We start from the raw sequence: 7,730 nt of genomic DNA, 5'->3' as shown, positions 1-7,730 counted from the left end.
TGAGAGAGAGAGACCAACAGAGAGAGAGGAATGAGAGAGAGAGACCAACAGAGAGAAGGAATGAGAGAGAGAGGAATGAGAGAGAGAGGAATGAGAGAGAGACCAACAGAGAGAGAGGAATGAGAGAGAGAGACCAACAGAGAGAGAGGAATGAGAGAGAGAGACCAACAGAGATAGAGGAATGAGAGAGAGAAATGAGAGTAATTGAATTTTACTAGGATCTATTTTAGTTCTTATTTGGACTAATCTCCCAAAAGACCTTAAATATTCAAATACAATTTATAATACAATTACATGTTCAGCTATACAACACTGTTACAAACAGACATAATACACTGACATATTGACCAGATAAATACTCTTAACAGTCTGAAAGGATAGATTGATTCATTCATCTACCAAAGTCCTGCACAACCTTCCAATTTATTATATTTAAATGGTTCTAAAGTATTGTTTGAATATATATACTGACATGTTTCTGGTTTGCTCAGATTAATAATTACATTTATTTATTGCTCTCTTTATTGCTCAGTCTGGATAACACACACAGTTGAAGTCGGAAGTTTACATACGCTTAGGTTGGAGTCATTAAAACTCATTTTTCAACCACTCCACACATTTCTTGTCCAACAATTATTTTCACTTATAATACACCATTACAATTCCAGTGGGTCAGAAGATTACATGCACTAAGTTGACTGTGCCTTTAAACAGCTTGAAAAATTCCAGAAAATAATGTCATGGCTTTAGAAGCTTCTGATAGGCTAATTGACATAATTTTAGTCAATTGGAGGTGTACCTGTGGATGTATGTCAAGGCCTACCTTCAAACTCAGTGCCTCTCTGCTTGACATCATGGGAAAATCAAAAGAAATCAGCCAAGACCTCAGAAAAAAATTGTAGACCTCCACAAGTCTGGTTCATCCTTGGGAGCAATTTCCAAACGCCTGAAGGTACCACGTTCATCTGTACAAACAATTGTGAGCAAGTTTAAACACCATGGGACCATGCAGCCATCATACCGCACAGAAAGGAGACGCGTTCTGTCTCCTAGAGATGAACGTACTTTGGTGCGGAAAGTGCAAATCAATCCCAGATCAAAAACAAAGGACCTTGTGAAGATGCTGGAGGAAATGGGTACCAGAGTATCTATATCCACAGTAAAACGAGTCCTATAAAGGCCGCTCAGCAAGGAAGAAGCCACTGCTCTGAAACCGCCATAAAAAGCCAGACTACGGTTTGCAACTGCACACGGGGACAAAGATCGTACTTTTGAGAAATGTTCTCTGGTCTGATGAAACAAAAATTGAACAGTTTGGCCATAATGACCATTGTTATGTTTGAAGTAAAAAAGGGGGAGGCTTGCAAGCCGAAGAACACCATCCCAACCATGAAGCACAGGGGCAGCAGCATAATTTCGTGGGGGTGCTTTGCTGCAGGATGGACTGGTGCACTTTACAAAATAGACAGCATAATGAGGACGTAAAATTATGTGGATATATTGAAGCAAAATCTCTAGACATCAGTCAGGAAGTTAAAGCTTGGTCGCAAATGGGTCTTCCAAATGGACAATGACCCCAAGCATACTTCCAAAGTTGTGGCAAAATGGCTTAAGGACAACAAAGTCAAGGTATTGGAGTGGCCATCACAAAGCCTTGACCTCAGTCCCATAGAAAATGTGTGGGCAGAACTGAAAAAGCGTGTGTGAGTAAGGAGGCCTACAAACCTGACTCAGTTACACCAGCTCTGTTAGGAGGAATGTTGTGGCAGAATCAGAATCCTTTAGGTAACATTTATAAATAAGAGGTTTTATTAATTTTCATAAGTATGCTTATGTGGGAGAAAAGTTACTTGGGCCCAGAGAGGGGAGAGGTCAGGTTAGTCTTATCTGTGAATGTGTCTAACTATTCCTAAACCATGTGAAGAGATGGTGTGATTAATGGGGAACCAGTTAGGTGGCTCCACAATGTCTGTGTGCCAGTCACTTCTCACTGTAAGCTTGTCCAGGAGGGGTTGTATTTTTATGGGAGTATCTAGAAATTCACAATTCATATATGCCATTGGATGAGGTAATGTCTGGGTCCTAAGTGGTACCAAGAATGAGATAAGAGCTTCGTTTAGGAGACCAAACTGAACGATAATTTATAGCTAATGCTATACATTATGGGATACTCTTTTTTTCTTGTAAAAGGTTATTTGTGTAATGTTCCTAAGATCTGTTATTCGTCATGTGAGTTTTGATGGGTGTGTCTTGGCTATACATGATACTAAGGACTATTTTGTAAGCACTCTCAGAGAATTCATTTATGGATGCTGAATTGATCTGAGAGTCACAGGGCTATGGTGAAGCTCATATAATTAAAGATGGGCTTTATGATAACTCTGACTTGTGTGTGGTTTGCTCTCTCATGATTTGGTAATACAGGAAATTTCCACGACAGGAATTTGCCAAAATTCACCCAACTTATTGTGGGAAGCTTGTGGAAGGCTACCCAAACATTTGACCCAAGTTAAACAATTTAAAGGCAATACTACCAAATACTAATTGAGTGTATGTAAACTTCTGACCCACTGGGAATGTGATGAAAGAAATAAAAGCTTAAATAAATTCATTCTACTATTATTCTGACATTTCATATTCTTAAAATAAAGTGGTGATCCTAACTGACCCAAGATAGGGAATTTTTACTAGGATTAAAATGTCAGGAATAGTTCAAAACTGAGTTTAATGTATTTGGCCACGGTGTATGTAAACTTCTGACTTCAACTGCAGATGGTGGACAATATATTCCCCATGTCTATTACCAACTGAATACTGTTGTGAATAGAGTTTTGCCACTTTAAATGGTGTACATTGTGAAATAAAATAAGCATGTTTTTTTTCAATTATCTTGTTGATTGATGACCAACCAAGAGCATTGAGCATGACTACAACAGAATAACCATATCTCCACCTTAAAACAACCCTTGCTGCTTTGTTCTGTGCAATCTGCAGCCTCCTAATTTCACTTTCTGATGCATTTCCAATGAATGCTTGGGTTGTTCGCTTATTAATGCTTCCAGGGAAAGTATTTAGCTTTCCTTCTGATCATGCATGCAGTTTTTTAAAATATATTTTACATAGATTAGTTATTTGACAACCATGATAAGCGGTTGTCTAGCTGCACCCCTAGTAGTTTGGTTTCTGCCACTTCCTCAATTTGTACTCCCCCCCCCCATACTTAATTGTATCCTATGCTGTGTTGGCCTTTTCCTGGTGGAACAGACCAATATAACCTTGGATTTCTTGGTGTTCAAAACGAGTTTGTTCCGGCAAACCCACTCCCTGATATTAGATGCTTTCTGGACCGGTACAGGACGTGGTAGATACACCCAATATAGATGCTTTCTGGACCGGTACAGGACGTGGTAGATACACCCAATATAGATGCTTTCTGGACCGGTACAGGACGTGGTAGATACACCCAATATAGATGCTTTCTGGACCGGTACAGGACGTGGTAGATACACCCAATATAGATGCTTTCTGGACCGGTACAGGACGTGGTAGATACACCCAATATAGATGCTTTCTGGACCGGTACAGGACGTGGTAGATACACACAATATAGATGCTTTCTGGACCGGTACAGGACGTGGTAGATACACCCAATATAGATGCTTTCTGGACCGGTACAGGACGTGGTAGATACACCCAATATAGATGCTTTCTGGACCGGTACAGGACGTGGTAGATACACCCAATAAAAATGGACTCCAGCTATGGACTCCGGTCAAAAGTGGTGGGTGCGTGCGTTTGCGCGTGTGTGCAAGTCTCTGAGCCTGGGTGCAGTCTGTTGATAGTCTTGTGACCAAACCAGGGATCTGACTCTGTCGACAGTTGTCCGGTTATATTAGAGCTGATCCAGGACCAGATTCTGGGGTTCTACTCTCAAGGTCAATGTTAGATCTACTGTAGCCTGTTCCCAGATCTGTAATATCAATATTTATCTATACAGATGTGCCATCTTAATTTCACCCTGCTTCTCACAGCAGGAAAATAATCTTGCAGCAACAAGTAATATGAATTATTATGCGAAATATAAGTGATGGACATTTTTGAAGGGGTTGACATTTTTTGTAAGGGCAAATCAAGTCTGAAATGTTAAAGTGGAAATTACAAACTTTAGAAGCCTTTTTAAACCTTAAATACAATTAAACTACAATTTGTATGTCCTGCTGCGCAGGGAAATTAAACTAATTTGGGTCTTAAATCAGAATTAATCTGATTATATATGGACAGGGGGACCTGATCCTAGATCAGCACTCCTACTCTGAGCGCTTTGTGAATACGGGAAAAAGCTAGTTTCTTCTCACAGCCGCTGTGCCCCTGGGGTGGAGCGCCCCAGAGTGGTGAGAGAGACTGGACCAGGTTAGCGTGTGGAGCGCCCCAGAGTCTGGTGAGAGAGACTAGGACCAGGTTAGCGTGTGGAGCGCCCCAGAGTCTGGTGAGAGAGACTAGGACCAGGTTAGCGTGAGGAGCGCCCAGAGTCTGGGTGAGAGAGACTAGACCAGGTTAGCGTGTGGACCAGGTTAGGTGAGAGAGACTAGTGGTTGGAGCGCCCCAGAGTCTGGTGAGAGAGACTAGGACCAGGTTAGCGTGTGGAGCGCCCCAGAGCCTGGTGAGAGAGACTAGGACCAGGTTAGCGTGTGGAGCGCCCCAGAGTCTGGTGAGAGAGACTAGGACCAGGTTAGCGTGTGGAGCGCCCCAGAGCCTGGTGAGAGAGACTAGGACCAGGTTAGCGTGTGGAGCGCCCCAGAGTCTGGTGAGAGAGACTAGGACCAGGTTAGCGTGTGGAGCGCCCCAGAGTCTGGTGAGAGAGACTAGGACCAGGTTAGCGTGTGGAGCGCCAGGTTAGCGTGTGGAGCGCCCCAGAGTCTGGTGAGAGAGACTAGGACCAGGTTAGCGTGTGGAGCGCCCCAGAGTCTGGTGAGAGAGACTAGGACCAGGTTAGCGTGTGGAGCGCCCCTGGTGAGAGTCCAGGTTAGCGTGAGCGCCCCAGAGTCTGGTGAGAGAGACTAGGACCAGGTTAGCGTGTGGAGCGCCCCAGAGTCTGGTGAGAGAGACTAGGACCAGGTTAGCGTGTGGAGCGCCCCAGAGTCTGGTGAGAGAGACTAGGACCAGGTTAGCGTGTGGAGCGCCCCAGAGTCTGGTGAGAGAGACTAGGACCAGGTTACCAGGTCTGGTGAGAGAGACTAGGACCAGGTTAGCGTGTGGAGCGCCCCAGAGTCTGGTGAGAGAGACTAGGACCAGGTTAGCGTGTGGAGCGCCCCAGAGTCTGGTGAGAGAGACTAGGACCAGGCTCTCTCACCAGACTCTGGGGCACTCCACACGCTCCACCCCAGCATACAGCAAAACAGTGAACACCATCATGTTCATGAGAACCTCCCCTTTCCACAGTTGAGTCCCATTAGTTTGTAGCCAAAACGGTTCAGACGCTACGAAACAGAAGTTGGCACATCAACGGTACCAACTTCAGACAAGTCTCCTACTTATGGGGGTCATAGAGCAAAACGGAGAACACCATCATGTTTGTGGGATGACTTGTGGTCTGACAAACACCACTCTAGCTCTGCCACCTTTCACCGTAGATGTGGAAGTGCGTCACTAGAGGAAGCGGTGGATTGAGATGCATCCAATGCAAAATATCTCTAGCTTAAACTGACAGATTTCTATGTTTTTCTTTTGTTATTTAGGATAGATTGAAGCACCGGTGCGTCAATCAACTCTAGGGGGTTAAACAGTACTTTAACTTTACCTCAGAATGTATACTAATGACTGTTCATAATTTGGGGCTTTCTCGTCCTATTCGGCAGCAGACTGTCAGAGTTGTGACTAAAGCAGTAGCGGTGCGTGGATAAAATCACTGCGGAATCCAAGCCAGAAGAAAATGCCATATTACAACATATGTGTTGTGATAATTGCGTTGTTTACTCTATAACCTGTTAGTTCATGTGCCTTGACACTGATCTACAGGCCGAGACTATAAGAAGACACAGTGGCAGAATAAATTCAACCACACCTTTGTTTCATCACAAAACTGGAGAGCAACCTCTGTCTGACGAAGTCTACAAAGCATACTGCATGTAACAAACAACTACATTACCTACATATTGGTCAAGAAGGTTATTGTTTACAACATTTTTGGACAAAAAGAAAACAGGATATTTCTCCACTATTCCAGCACCATTTCAACACCATCAAATCACCTCTGCTTAGTCTAATACAGTGACAACTAAAAGATACCAAAAACAATTTAAACCAATCAACGTGAACTAAATATGATGTGGCCGTCTATGGTTCTGATGTGTGTGTGTGTGTGTGTGTGTGTGTGTTCGTGCAAGTAGAAAAACATGTTGACTCACCCTACTTGCAGAGAAACACCAATGCCATCCTCCTCTCTTTCATGTTCACGAAACGGTCTATGACTCTGTTATACAGTACATGCTTTTAGTTTTTGTTGTCCTAGGCTACCTGGCTAAAATGCTTGTTCGCTAGACTAACTTCCTTTCATGGGCAACGTTAGCTAGTTAACATTAGCCTTCTACATCTAGCTAGCTACATATTGAATGTCCATCTCTCAGTCCAGGGGCACAAGGTATGTTATGGTCGGATCAGAATTGTAGTTGTAAGCATTGGCCAGTACGGAGAATTAAGTAAAACCACAAGTCCAAATCCTTATCTCCATACATGGCTAATTTAGGAAAGGGACAATTTTAGCTAGCTGGCCACCGAAGGACAACTGCACAACAATTCAAGTTGTTTTTAATCGATTACATATTTCTCTGCGATAGGAGCAAAGCCAAATCAAAACGGGCTTCCCTTGACACTTTTTTTGTTGTGCGCCAGGACTATTCACAGTTGAGCTCACTCAGTTTAGCTCAATGCTGATTGGCTATTATTTTATACTTTTTTTATCAAGGGAGGCCAAAAGCTCGCTGGCTTCCCTTACATTCAATGCTACGGCAAACATGTCATACTCTTTATGACCAGACAGCATCAGATAGATGGCCTACACATACAGAGGCAGAGGGGAGCTGTTTTGCTTACTCGGATGCTACGGAAATTAGGAAAGCACAGAAAGACGAAACATACATTATTTAATGTTTCTTCTTTTTTTTTGGTACATTTTTGTGGGAAGCCTTGGTATCCATGAATACACACCACTGGACTAAAGAGGTGTATCTTTCTTTGTCTCAGTCTGAAGGTGTGTGTGTGTGTGTGTGTGTGTGTGTGTGTGTGTGTGTGTGTGTGTGTGTGTGTGTGTGTAGGAGGCACCGACTGGATCTTCCAGTATAACAACATGCGTGTGTGTTGGTGGGGGAGGGAGGAGGCACAGTACAGAGAGGTGTATTAATGGAACTATCCAGAACACCAAACAACACATAACACACACAGCATACTCATGCATGAGGGCATTGTCTGGAGACTTGGATAATGTTACATTGGGAATGATCGACACTGTCTCATATGTCGAAGGTGTGTGTGTGAGATTGAGAGCGAGAATGTGAGTGTGTATGTACAGGTGTGTGTATGAGGGCGGCACTTAGCCTAGTGGTTAACAGCATTGGGCCGGTAACTGAAAAGTCTCTGGTTCAAATCCCCAAGCTGACTAAGTGAAAAATCTGGCGATGTGCCCTTGAGCAAAGAACTTAACCCTAACTGTTCTTGTAAGTTGCTCTGGATAAGAG

At 43.5% G+C, this 7,730-nt stretch overlaps 1 long non-coding RNA gene across 3 annotated transcripts; it reads left to right on the top strand.

Annotated features, from left to right (window-relative positions):
* The first annotated feature begins 4,410 nt into the window (after nt 1–4,410).
* Nucleotides 4,411–5,346, top strand: LOC127922485 (uncharacterized). 3 transcript variants are annotated; one of them, XR_008111528.1, is made up of 4 exons: nt 4,411–4,506; nt 4,777–4,872; nt 5,068–5,211; nt 5,245–5,346. It is a non-coding gene; the product is annotated as an uncharacterized LOC127922485 (long non-coding RNA). The 3 variants fall into 3 exon arrangements; XR_008111527.1 differs by lacking the exon at nt 4,411–4,506 and adding an exon at nt 4,603–4,728; XR_008111529.1 differs by lacking the exons at nt 4,411–4,506; nt 4,777–4,872 and adding an exon at nt 4,893–4,988.
* The last annotated feature ends 2,384 nt before the right edge of the window (nt 5,347–7,730 follow it).

This window comes from Oncorhynchus keta, unplaced genomic scaffold (genome assembly GCF_023373465.1).
Source record: "Oncorhynchus keta strain PuntledgeMale-10-30-2019 unplaced genomic scaffold, Oket_V2 Un_contig_25869_pilon_pilon, whole genome shotgun sequence".
In the NCBI taxonomy this organism is placed as follows: domain Eukaryota; kingdom Metazoa; phylum Chordata; class Actinopteri; order Salmoniformes; family Salmonidae; genus Oncorhynchus; species Oncorhynchus keta.
The sequence above is the reverse complement of the archived record's forward strand: the minus strand, read 5'-3'. Positions and strand labels throughout refer to the sequence as shown.